The 12,842-nt window shown below is 43.9% G+C and overlaps 1 protein-coding gene across 2 annotated transcripts in view; it reads right to left on the bottom strand.

Moving 5' to 3' along the window:
* Window positions 1-5,594, bottom strand: part of cdk16 (cyclin dependent kinase 16) — a 50,065-nt gene extending 44,471 nt beyond the window's left edge. For both annotated transcript variants that reach the window (XM_072681380.1, XM_072681382.1), the window contains exon 1: window positions 5,176-5,594. The gene's annotated coding sequence lies outside the window, so the exon portion shown is untranslated. The remainder of the gene's footprint in view (window positions 1-5,175) is intronic.
* Between the last annotated feature and the right edge of the window lie 7,248 nt (window positions 5,595-12,842).

Here is a 12,842-nt window from a genome sequence, read left to right as displayed (position 1 = left end):
ACAGACACAGTCTGCTGTGAGCTGCTGGAGAGTGACGGGACGTGTGCAGGTGTGATGGATCGCTTACAAACCAACAGGGTGATAGAATGGTATGAATGGTAGCTTTTTAAGATGACAAACCGCAAGAACGTAAGATTAACGAGGCTGTTTTTAAAATGGAAGGAGTAGAAAGTTCAGATAATTGGCTTAAAATAAGGAGAACAAGTAAAAAGTTGGCTGAAAAATATAGAATTACTCCAGTAAAGTTTCGAGAACCAACATTTCTACTTAAGTAATGAAGTATTTGTACTTGACACCTCTGCTAATTATATTTATTATTTGGCTTGGTGCGCATGGTAGTTGAGGGCCTGTGGTTGTGGGTTTAGGCTTCGCTCTCGCCTCAGACTATGAGAAGATAATCGCGTTCTGTAGTTTTCCGTGTCCGCATTGGCCTTCTCAAGGTACTCTGGTTTCCTCCAACTTCCCAAAAACCCAGATGGGAGGTTAACTGACTGTGCTAAACTGTATCCACACTCTTGAAAATAGGAGCGATGCTATAGAAGAAAGGTTCTTCACACATTCACAATGTATGGACAAAAGTATTGGGACCCCTTAATCACTGAATTCAGGTGTCCCATTTAGCCCAATTACCACAGGTGTATAAAATCAAGCCCCTAGTCATGCAGTCTGCCTTTCTAATACTAATTAGTGAAAAATTGGGAGGTTCTAAAGAGCTCACTGAACTCCAGCGTGGTTCTGTGCAAGACGTAAGTTTAGTCTGAAACCACATACATTTTTCTGTCCAAGAAAGAAGGGAAAGGCAAATTTACTCAGAACTGTGTAACTCTAGACCGGCCCTACGGTCTAACTGCTGCTCATCCTTAAGGAGATAAACAAATTCAAATCCCAGCAAGGCCTCAGCACTCTAATGTCAAAAGCCTCCCAGGTCTCTCTCACACACACTGAGTGTTGCTGATTGGCTAGATTAGTATTGTCAGGTTCGACCCGAGCCACTTTTTGTTTCCCCATTTACAGAACCAGGGCTGAATACAAACACCGAACTTTTTTCCCAGCACGCAAACAGACTGGAGAGCTCAACGCATACAAAAATCGCATACCGCTCCTTTAATGAGCAGAGAAAATGCTAAACCGCACACTTCCACAGTTTAGACAGAAGAGAAAGTGTAGAAGGTTAAACAGAGACGGCCTGTCTTTGGCTGCCGGCTGCGTCGCATCCTTCTCTTTCTAGACTGGCATGAGCCGGAACACAAGGCGACATACCGTTAGAGGTGACCTTCTAAAAGCCCGGCCCTGCCATACAGCACTTTGGCAGCTCCACGACAGCCTACATACGAGTGCAGATGTGTTCAGATTCTCATTATCACTCCGAGGTGGAGAAAATGTGATCGGGAGGACGGCAGCATGCAGGAGGGCTTGCTAACGACGGAAGGAGTGGGTTATGCTCTGAAAATAGTCTGTATACACTCCGAACCCGTGTGGGAGAAGGATATGGACTTATAACTTGCACATTCATCCTTATGAAAACTGATGTCTGCTATTTACAGCAAAACACATATGGAGGCATTCCAATCTGGCTCTTTACAGCCAAATGTCATTTAGTCCGATCAGTAAAGAGGCAGTTAGTGGAGGTTTGAAATCATTAGTAAGTGAGCTGCAGCTGAAACTGATTTAATACTGTGCAAGACGTAAGTTTAGTCTAAAACCACATACATTTTTCTGTCCAAGAAAGAAGGGAAAGGCAAATTTATTCAGAACTGTGTAACTCTAGACCGGCCCTACAGTCTAACTGCTGCTCATCCTTAAGGAGATAAACAGTTCAAATCCCAGCAAGGCCTCAGCACTCTAATGTCAAAAGCCTCCTAGGTCTTACACACACACACACAGACACACACAGACACACACAGACACACACCTTGTCTTGTCCCTGTACAGAAATGCTGCCAATAAAAAAGATAAACATCATTCTGAACTGTGTTCTCTGGAATGATGGCCGTGCTCCATCCAGTACTTTTGGGATGAGCAGAATTCCAGAGTAAAGACAGGATGATGGGAGGAACGTTAGATCTTCCTAAATGGAGATAACGGAGTAAAATATTTTTGTCGTTTTGTGGCAGCGTGGAGAAAAACGGAAGAAAATAGATCAGCATTTAGTGGAAGGGTGAAGAGTTGAAAGTCTTCCTCTTCCCCGAACTTTCCATTCCACCTTAAATAACGCAGCAGTTTTGCTCTGCTGCTGAAACGTACACACTGTAACTGCAGCACTATTTAAGGTGGAATGGAGAGTTAGCATTAGAAGCTAACTTTAGCTTTGGTTTTGGCTGCTACCCGGTAACGGGTTATCAGTTCGCCACGCTTATCAGTTCTAATAAAGCTCTGTTTGGTTTCACTCACTGAAGTAAGGTCACAGATGAACTCAGTCTATGGGTATCTATCCTTCCAACAAATGAGAAGATCGTCTTCACGAGCTGAGGATTATGTCTATTAATGGCGCCTAGAGGAGGCCAGAGGTCACTCTGCTACAGCAAACCTAAAAATCTGAACCTTAAAAGATACCAGAATCATAATAAGGCCTGCATAAGATCAGGACATCTCTAATGTTGACTCAGGTCAAGTCTTGTGGCGGTGTTTTCAGCCCTGCACTACTCTTAGGTAAAGGGAGGGTGGAAAAATCTGCAGTAACCAGCCCTCAGGGATAGCATCCATCCTATAGGTCATGAGCAATGGATGGGTTACATAAGTAATGTCAAATTCTACTTCCAGCTTACAAATAGTGGTTAAACAGGCATCACATAGTAATAGCCAGTCTGCTACTGCTCCAAGACCACTGCAGCCTACAGTGTAGGCACTTCATGAAGAACTAACCTTACTAGAGGTTCATTTCACTGTAATCACGATTCGAGCCATCACAGACCCCCGTTGATGTGAGTAATGAGTAATAGCATGAGTGTTTTTCTAAGTGTGCTTTTCAGAGTCTTCCCTCCATCTCCTCTAAATTCAGAGCACAGGGAAAGGGTTGCCTGCCCGCGATGCAGCAGAATCTGAGGCAGTCTCCTTCAAGTCAGTCAACAGGCTAATTATAAGACCATGTAATCAATTATTGAGGAGGCACTTCAGTGCCTCGCTAGGCCACACTGTATGATGTGGGCTACTGTATTGAGATCATGTCCCTCTGTGTTTCTGGACATACCGTCAAGACACCACAGCCTCTTCTACCTCGTCCAGCACTTACAGTAGCTCCGCTTCAGCCTCCCTCTCCTCGCCTACTCCTTCCTCGTCGGCCGCCCACACATCAGATGTGAAGTTGAGTCAGAGGAGGCCTCGGTGACATCTGTCTGCCTTCGCCATCTCATAGACGAGGTTAGCGTCCGGTGACTCAAATATACTACATGTATGAGTGATACACCCTGATGCATCGGAGCTCTTTAGACCAGCATGCTTTGCTTGGCACGTCCTTGTTTCCGGTTTCAGTAACCTGAGCCTTCACTGATTGGATGTACCTGGAGAGCCGAGAGCTTCAAAACAGGACTAAATCCCATAGACGCCATACTGATATGGATGGTTATTGGGCCTACACTCTTAAAAATCAATGTGCCACAAAGGGCTCTTTGAGCAATGCCATAGAAGAACCACTTTCGGTTCCGTAAAGCCATGGTTCTTCTATGGCATTACTTAAAGAACCATTTGTTGCACCTTTATTTTTAAGAGCATAGGAGTGTATGTCAGCAGAAATTGCTAAATGGGATAGAAATGAGGAATGGGGTATCTTCCTGCGGGGTAGGAGAGTGTTTAGTGAGTAGCTTGAGTATAATGGACCCCTCTTAGAAGCTCATCCTAAGAGAAGAGTTTAAATGACCGAAAGCTCAATTTAAAGCACAATAGTTTTATAGACACAAGAATACTGACATCACTACATGTCCTAATGTTTATAAACACCCCTTGAACCCCTAATGAATGCATTCAGCTTGTCTTACCATTCTAGAGAAGTATTGCCAATAGAAAAGGACTCTCTGGAGCAGATAAAGATGAACCTGAACCATACCTAATGTCAGGTGTGGGCTAGGGGAGTATAAAGCCCCCCCAGCATTGAGCTGTGGAGAAGTGGAAGAACGGTGTTCTCTGATATGATGGTGGTGGGGCTCCATCCAGTACTTTTGGATGAATTGGGGATGCTGAGGTGGGGCGGTGAACAGCCAACATCCTGACCTTACTAAACTTTTGTTGCTGAATGCAATCAAATCCTCTTCCTTCTTCCCTGGTCAGTAGAGACAGTTACTCTGATAAAAGCTCCTCAACAAATATATATATATACACACACACAAAAAAGTTTTGTGCGTACGATCTCTACACAGTTAAGCTGCTTGAGCTCAGGTGTGTCAAAGCAGGTAAACATTCAAATGCACAGTGCAGGAGCAGTGGACTGACAGCCACACTGCCTCATAAAAATGCATGTGGGAGGCAAGCCCACTTACTGCCCATCCCACTCAAGTGCTCAGCCATTCATTGCATACGTCAGTACATCAGCAGGTCCCCAGTAGTAAATCAGTTCATTTGACTCCTGATTTGATGCATGCATGACAAAATGCATCCCTCCTGTACCTCTTCCTGTAGCTGCTGGACGCAGCCCAGCCACGCGCTCCATCAACAAACAGCTCGTGCCGTTCTGCTCTGCGGCTTGCAGCTCAATCTGTGCTCCACGAACAGCTAACAGTTTCCAGTTATAGCCAGCTGGTTGAGTGGAATTAGTGCGAGCTAAAGTGTTAGCACGGTGATCTGCCCTGTCCTGTCCTCTCCTCTCCTCTCGTGCCCAATCCCCCTTTTTTTTTTTTTGCACTGCATAGCTGCTGCTGCTGCTTTAATGATTTGCAGCCATGCATTGCTATGCATTGCACTGCCATACCTCGCTCACGCATGCATTCAGCTGAGAGTCCTACGCTTGCACGTATACAGGCATGCATGCATGCTTGCTTGCTTGCATGAATGCATGCAAGCACAAAGCTCGCGGCGACTTGTGCCAAATGGAGATTTGTTTTTGAAGTGCTGAAGCTGAAGCTGCTCAGCAATCTGGCATGGGCAGATACGTGCATGGTGTGGTCCCGTTTCGTGCCCTAATCGAACCACATATGGCGAAAATACCCGAGCCTGCTCGCGCTCTCTGTCTCGCTCTCTTTCTCTTACCCGTGGACGAGATCCCGTCGTGCCCTTGTAATCTTAGCAATGTCCCAAAGCCGCCGTGTGCTCCCAGTAGTCCTCGGCCATGACTCTCAGCGCCTCGGGGAGCGCACCCATACCCTCCAAGCGCGCAGCATGGCCAGCTAGCCTTTCTCCAAAAACGCCAAAACCTTTAGAGCAGCAGCTGTTCCCCTCCGCCTGGCCAAATCCGGAGCAGTCGGTCGGTCCGGGGCTTCTGCGAATAGATCCGGAGTCACTCACTGAGGCTAGCCGGAGAGGTGGGGAGGGACTCGGTCACAAATCAGGCCGGAACACGACTCAACGCAGCGGTCTTTCACATCCTGGACATGGCGAGCTAGTCTTGGGATCCGAGCCTGGATGTTTTCCACGGCGCTGCTGAACGCCACGGTACTGTAAAGGCCTAGGAAGACGGCGCGTCCCCCCCTATTAAAGTGGAAGTGGCGCACAGTGGGCTGACCCAAATTCCATTCAGCCAAGTCAGACCGTACCATTCAGGCCGAATGCTCAGGGGAGAGGCGACGAGATTCCTATGTAGCGAGGAAGTCTCCTCGCAGGGATTCAGTGGTAAGGCTGGCCTGTAGGAGCTCCTCAAGGGCTTATTGGCAGGAGGTGAGCTCTGCCTTACAGTAGGGAACTGAGGTTGAAGGCAGGAGGTCCCCCCTTTGTTCCCTATTATATGATGAGTGCTTGGGTGTGCAGGCCTGGTGGAACTGCCATTGACCTGCACTGTGACCAGAACTGCATGGAAATGTGTGTGTGTGTGTTTTGTTGTGTTTCTGACCGCATGCAGGTATTTAATGATTTAATAGATACATTTATCGAGGGTCAGCTCTCACCAATGAACCTCTGAACGAGGGCGAGGAGAGGAAACTTAACCTGGAAGGCCTGACCGGCCTACAGAGAGAGAGAGAGAGAGAGAGAGAGAGAGAGAACCCATATACAGCTTTGTAAAAGAGAGAATATTTGTGTGGTGGTGGTAGTGGTGGTGGTGGTGGTGGTAAGGGGGTGGGGGGTTTGTCAGAACCAGGCCAGTGGAGCCCCTGAGTGACTCACAGCTCTGGCATGCACTCACTAGAGCCCCCAGCAGCTCTAGTGCTTTTGCTCTCTCCCCCTCTCTCGCTCTTTCTCTTTCTCTCTCTCTTCTGCAAGCACTTTTCTGCGCGAGTGTGAGCCCGGAGCAGGCCTTTTGTGCACTTTATTAGGCTTTTCACCAAACCACATTTTCCTCTTGAGACCGATTCGAGGCCGAATATACCAAGCAGGAGCTCTCAGTGGTCTTGAGTAAGACCACTGTAGAATAAGACCACTACAAAAAAATGGAAGAAGCAGCTAGGAATAATTAATTAACTAACAATTATTATTCATTGGCGTTATTATTATTATTATTATTATTATTATTATTACCAGCACTGCTCCCAGCGGACCACATACACACACACACACTTAACATGTTCATGTTCAGAGAACAGAGATCCCTCAATGCAAAAATACTATGTGCAATCCCCCCCCCCCATGTGCAATTAAGAGTCATTTGCTGTAAATAATAGTTATTGCTTTTTTAAATTCTTATTTATATTGTGTAAATAGTGTAAATTATTTAGCTACATTGTTGTAACTGAGTGTCTTGCTATCCCTTCTGTTGTAAACACTGAGAATTCCCCCACTGCGGGACTAATAAAGGATTATCTTATCTTATCTTATAAATCAGTATTAAAATATACATACAGAACCTACCTAATATTATGCATGCCAACCACCCCCCCCCCCCACCCCCCATGCCACCAAAACAGCTCTTCCCTTTAAGTCAAGAACTTCACAAGACCTCTGAAGGTGTCCTGTGGTGTCCGTCTCTAGCAGCAGATCCTTTAAGTCCTGTACATTGTGATCAGTGAGCCTTGGGTGCCCGTGACCCTGTTGTCGGATCATCGGTTGTGCTGCCTTAGAGCGCCTTGGAACACTTTACTAGACCGGCCTGATGTTTTGGAGATGTTCTGACCCAGTCGCCTAGCCGTCACAGTTTGGTTCTTCCCAAAGTGTCTCAGATCCTTCGTGTCTTTACCTTTAAGAACTGACTGTTCACTTTGTGCCTAGATCCACCTCTTGACTGGTGCCACTGTAGCAAGACAATCGGTACTATTGACTTTGGCATTTTGTGGTTTTAATGTTATGGCTGATTTGTGTAGAGTACAGAAGAGGAAGAGGATGATAAATGAAATAAAAACAACAGTTTTTAACTGGACCGGCCTTAATTAAATGTAACACTAGCTAGTGGCAAGGCCAAGCACACAGGTCCAACATTGCCTTAATTAATGGTCATGTTGGGGAAGTTCCACTGTGTGCCACTAGTGGACACTGTTCAGCAAGGAAGCAGAAGACCTGCCACTGTCATCACAGAGCCACTGCTGGGTTCATTTCCACACTGTCTGAGGCTAAATTACAGTGGTGATACCACTCATTGCAATATGCATTACAGTGTATGTGAGGTTTAATAAGCTGATTTCTTGATCTGCCAAAACATTAGGAGCACTATAACCCCAGACTGTCTTCATCTGTTTCTCTGCAGACTCTGTTATCAGCCTCTTTTCACTCTGTTCTACGATGGTCAGGACCCCACAGGACTGACCACCACAGAGCAGGTAGGTAGTAGTATTTTGGGTGGTGGGTCATTCTCAGCACTGCTGTGACACTGTCTGACATGGTGGTGGTGTTTTGATAATGTGTGTTGTGCTGGTACGAGTGATCAAACACAGCAGTGTGCTGTACAATGAAAGTAGAAATAGCTGATTTGCTGATTAGCTGATTGGCCGTTTATAGTACAGTGGTGTGTGTGTAGGGGGCTATAGATGGGTTAGGGAACGCCCCCCAGCTCCACTGCACCAGCTAACCGACCCCTGTGGCAGCCAACGTTGTTTAAACGTGATTAAGGGAGATGGCGCCGTCCACCTACCCGGAGAGTACACTGCCAACTGTGCTCTCTCTGACTCCGGCCACTGATGGCAAAGTGGCATGGCTCAGGATTTGAACCCGTGACCCCTGAGGCCCCTTTCCATGTTCCCCCTCTTGTTGTCCCTGTAAGGTGTTTTTCACCTGTTTAAGTAACCCACTGTTTTGTTCAGTCTTTGCCAGGTGTGTATGTGTATGCTGGTTGCGTGTTTATGCGAAACTGTGTGTGTGTGTGTGTGTTCATGTGTGTTTAAAAGAAGAGCTCTGCGGTTTGTGATGAGGATTGGGGACGGCAGATACTCAGGGGAAGACAGAGAGTACCTGTAACCTCTAAGCCTCGCTGCCTCTCTCTCTCTCTCTCTCTCTCTCTCTCAGCAACTGTGTGTGTGTGTGTGTGTGTGTGTGTGTGTATGTGTGTGTGTCTGGCATTGTGTGATAGTTTTCTCTGCCATTGCATGACAACCAGAATCTCAGACTAGATGGATGTATAGATAGATAGACAGACAGGCACACACACAGACAGACAGGTAGGTAGGTAGATAGATAGATAGACAGACAGGTATACAGATAGATAGACAGACAGACAGACAGGTAGGTAGGTAGGTAGATAGATAGATAGACAGACAGGTATACAGATAGATAGACAGACAGACACACAGACAGGTATACAGATAGACAGATAGATCAACAGATTGCGGGACAACCAGAATCTCAAGCTCTATTAAAATCTTTTCTAATCGAGATAATTTAATTATTAATATACAGGCTGCCTTTTTATATGGAATAATTATGCTTTGTTATATTTTTATAATATATTTATTTTTGTTTATACTAATACATACACTGTGTGCAGAATTATTAGGCAAATTAGTATTTTGATCACATCATACTTTTTATACATGTTGTCCTACTCCAAGCTCTAAAGTCTTAAAAGCCAACTACCAATCAAGTAAATCAGGTGATGTGCATCTCTGTAATGAGAAGGGGTGTGGTCTAATGACATCATATAAGGTGTGCTTAATTATTAGGCAACTTCCTTTCCTTTGGCAAAATGGGTCAGAAGAGAGATTTGATGGACTCTGAAAAGTCAAAAATTGTAAGATGTCTTGCAGAGGGATGCAGCAGTCTTGAAATTGCCAAACTTTTGAAGCATGATCACCAAACAATCAAGCGTTTCATGGCAAATAGCCAACAGGGTCGCAATAAACGTGTCGAAAAAATAAGGTGCAAAATAACTGCCCATGAATTGAGGAAAGTCAAGCGTGAAGCTGCCAAGATGCCATTTGCCACCAGTTTTGCCATATTTCAGAGCTGCAACGTTACTGGAGCATCAAAAAGCACAAGGTGTGCGATACTCAGGGACATGGCCAAGGTAAGGAAGGCTGAAAAACGACCACCTTTGAACAAGAAACATGAGATAACGTCCAGACTGGGCTAAGAAATATCTTAAGACTTAAGATTTTTCTAAGGTTTTGTGGAATGATGAAATGGGAGTGACTCCTGATGGGCCAGATGGATGGGCCCGAGGCTGGATCAGTAAAGGGCAGAGAGTTCCACTCCGACTCAGATGCCAGGATGGTGGAGGTGGGGTACTGTTATGGGCTGGTATCATCAAAGATGAACTTGTGGGACCTTTTCGGGTTGAGGATGGAGTGAAGCTCAACTCCCAGACCTACTGCCAGTTTCTGGAAGACACCTTCTTCAAGCAGTGGTACAGAAAGAAGTCGGTATCGTTCAAGAAGACCATGATTTTCATGCAGGACAATGCTCCATCACATGCATCCAAATACTCCACAGTGGCTGGCCAGTAAGGGTCTAAAAGAAGAAAAAATGATGACATGGCCCCCTTGTTCACCTGATCTGAACCCCATAGAGAACCTGTGGTCCCTCATGAAATGTGAGATCTACAGGGAGGGGAAACAGTACACCTCTCTAAACAGTGTCTGGGAGGCTGTGGTGTCTGCTGCACGCAATGTTGATCGTAAACAGATCAAGCAACTGACAGAATCTCTGGATGGAAGACTTTTGAGTGTCATGGTAAAGAAAGGTGGCTGTATTGGTCACTGATTTGTTTTTGAATGTCAGAAATGTTGTGTTATATTGGTTTACCTGGTGAAAATAAATAAGTGAGATGGGTATATATTTGTTTTTTATTAAGTTGCCTAATAATTCTGCACAGTAATGGTGTAATAATCCTCCTAAGATAGCCAAATCTAAAAAAAACCCACTCCAACTTCCAAAAATATTAAGCGAGAACATAGTTGTTGTTCAATAATAAAAAGAATCCTCTCAAATACAACTTGCCTAATAATTCTGCACACACTGTGTGTGTATGTATATATATATATATATATATATATATATATGTATATATATATATATTTTTTTTTTTTTATGTATATAATATATATATATATATGTATGTATAATATATATATGTATAATATATATATGTATTGTATAATATATATGTATTATATATATGTATAATATATATATATATGTATAATATATATATATATATATGTGTATATATTTATATTTATATATTTTATATATATATTATATATATAATATATATATATTTTATATATGTATATATATATTTTATATATATATATATATTTTATGCACATATATATATATATATATATATATATATATAATTTTTTTTTTTTTTATGCCTCAGTACAGCTGGGCTGATACTAATAGCAGGCAAGGCAGTTTCATATATATATATATATATAGTACATTAATATGGTTCATGTCAGGGTCAAAACCATCAGAAACACAATAATTCAAATAAAAAATTACCATTACAATATGAAATATAAATTAAATAAGACATTGGGCAAAAAATCATGAAGAAAATCCTTTCTGGTTCCCTAAAGCGAGTCAGAACTGTTCACAGCGGTGGTGAAAGGAACCTGACGAGTTTAATCTGAAGAGTTTAATCTTTGAAAGCTCTCTCACAGAAAGTTAATACACCACACGCTTACGAACAAACTGCCCGAGGCCCGAGGCTGTTTAACTGTTTACCACAGTCTCCAGTGTTCCAAACTACAAGCAGGCTGTAAGAGAAACCAGTTCCCAGATTTGTCTCCTTTTCACCTTCAGCATCCTCCCATATAAAACTCCTGTGGCCTGTGATCAGGTTCACTGGTGGGTTTGGACAGTAAAGATATATTTGTGTTGTAGTGATGGTGAAGTCTGGTTCCATTCACCCCCACTGTAAAGGATATGATAAATAAAGCATTTCACACTGAACCACACTCTGTCTCCATCCCACTGACCAAATGAGTCCCACATTTTCTACATTTGGTGGAATTTCCCTTTGACCGCTGTATATACAACCAGTAAAGATAGACAGATAGATATACAGATGGGTAGACAGACATATACATAGATAGACAGTCAGGCAGACAGACAGACAGATAGATAGATAGATACATACACACACACACACACACAGCCAGATAGATAGATACACAGAAAGACAGAGAGATAGATACATACACAGACAGACAGACAGACAGACAGATAGATAGATAGATAGATAGATAGATAGATAGATACACAGACAGACAGACAGACAGATAGATAGATAGACAGACAGACAGACAGACAGACAGACAGATAGATAGATAGATAGATAGATAGATACACAGACAGACAGACAGATAGATAGATAGACAGACAGACAGACAGACAGATAGATAGATAGATATACAGACAGACAGATAGATAGATAGATAGATAGATATACAGACAGACAGATAGATAGATAGATAGACAGACAGACAGACATATAGACAGGCAGACAGACAGACAGACAGATAGATAGATAGATAGATAGATAGATAGATAGATAGATAGAAAGACAGACAGACAGATAGATCGATAGATATACAGACAGACAGACAGACAGATAGGTAGATAGATAGATAGATAGATAGTCAGTCAGACAGATAGATAGACAAACAGACAGCCAGACTGATCCTTAACTCCGCAGCTCATCCTGAACGTATTGGATGGAGCTCCATCATCATTCCAGAGAACACAGTTCTTCCACTGCTCCACAGCTCAATGCTGGGGGGCTTTATACCCCTCTAGCCCACGCCTGGCATTAGGCATGGTGGCCTATTCATGTTTGTGTTTATCTGCTCCAGAGAGTCCTATTCTATTGGCAGTAATTCTCTACATGGACTAGACAAGCTGTGTGTGCTTGTGTGTGCAACTTATAGTAGCTGAAGGCATTGCATGAAAGTAGAGCTCGCTGTGTGAGTGGTCTGAGGGGGAGGAGCCTCCTGTGTTCAGTGTTTTGGTGACTCCTCCGCCTGCCGGCTGCTGGGCTGTTGTGAAATCCCTGCTGCCTGTGGCTGTAAGCTCTTGAGAGGCCTGTGAATGTGTTTAAATGGTGAGACGTCCCATTCGTCATCATTATCTGCCTGTACATGTGTGAAGGGGGAGGGGCAGGGGGAGGGGCGAGAGGGAAAGAGAGAAGGGGAGGAAAGGGGAGGAAGAAAGAAAGGGCAGGGTTATGACATGAATGGCTAAAGGGGGGGATTAAACCTCAGCCCAGTTGGATCCGCCCCTTCTGTATTACCATACTGTGTGTGTAAATAAGTGGCTTTGGGTGTGTGTGTGTGTGTGTGTGTGTGCATCTCTGAGCATGATTAATGCTTGTGTGTGTCTGTGTGTGTGTATTG

This window comes from Salminus brasiliensis, chromosome 6, assembly GCF_030463535.1.
Source record: "Salminus brasiliensis chromosome 6, fSalBra1.hap2, whole genome shotgun sequence".
Lineage (NCBI taxonomy): Eukaryota > Metazoa > Chordata > Actinopteri > Characiformes > Bryconidae > Salminus > Salminus brasiliensis.
The sequence above is the reverse complement of the archived record's forward strand: the minus strand, read 5'-3'. Positions and strand labels throughout refer to the sequence as shown.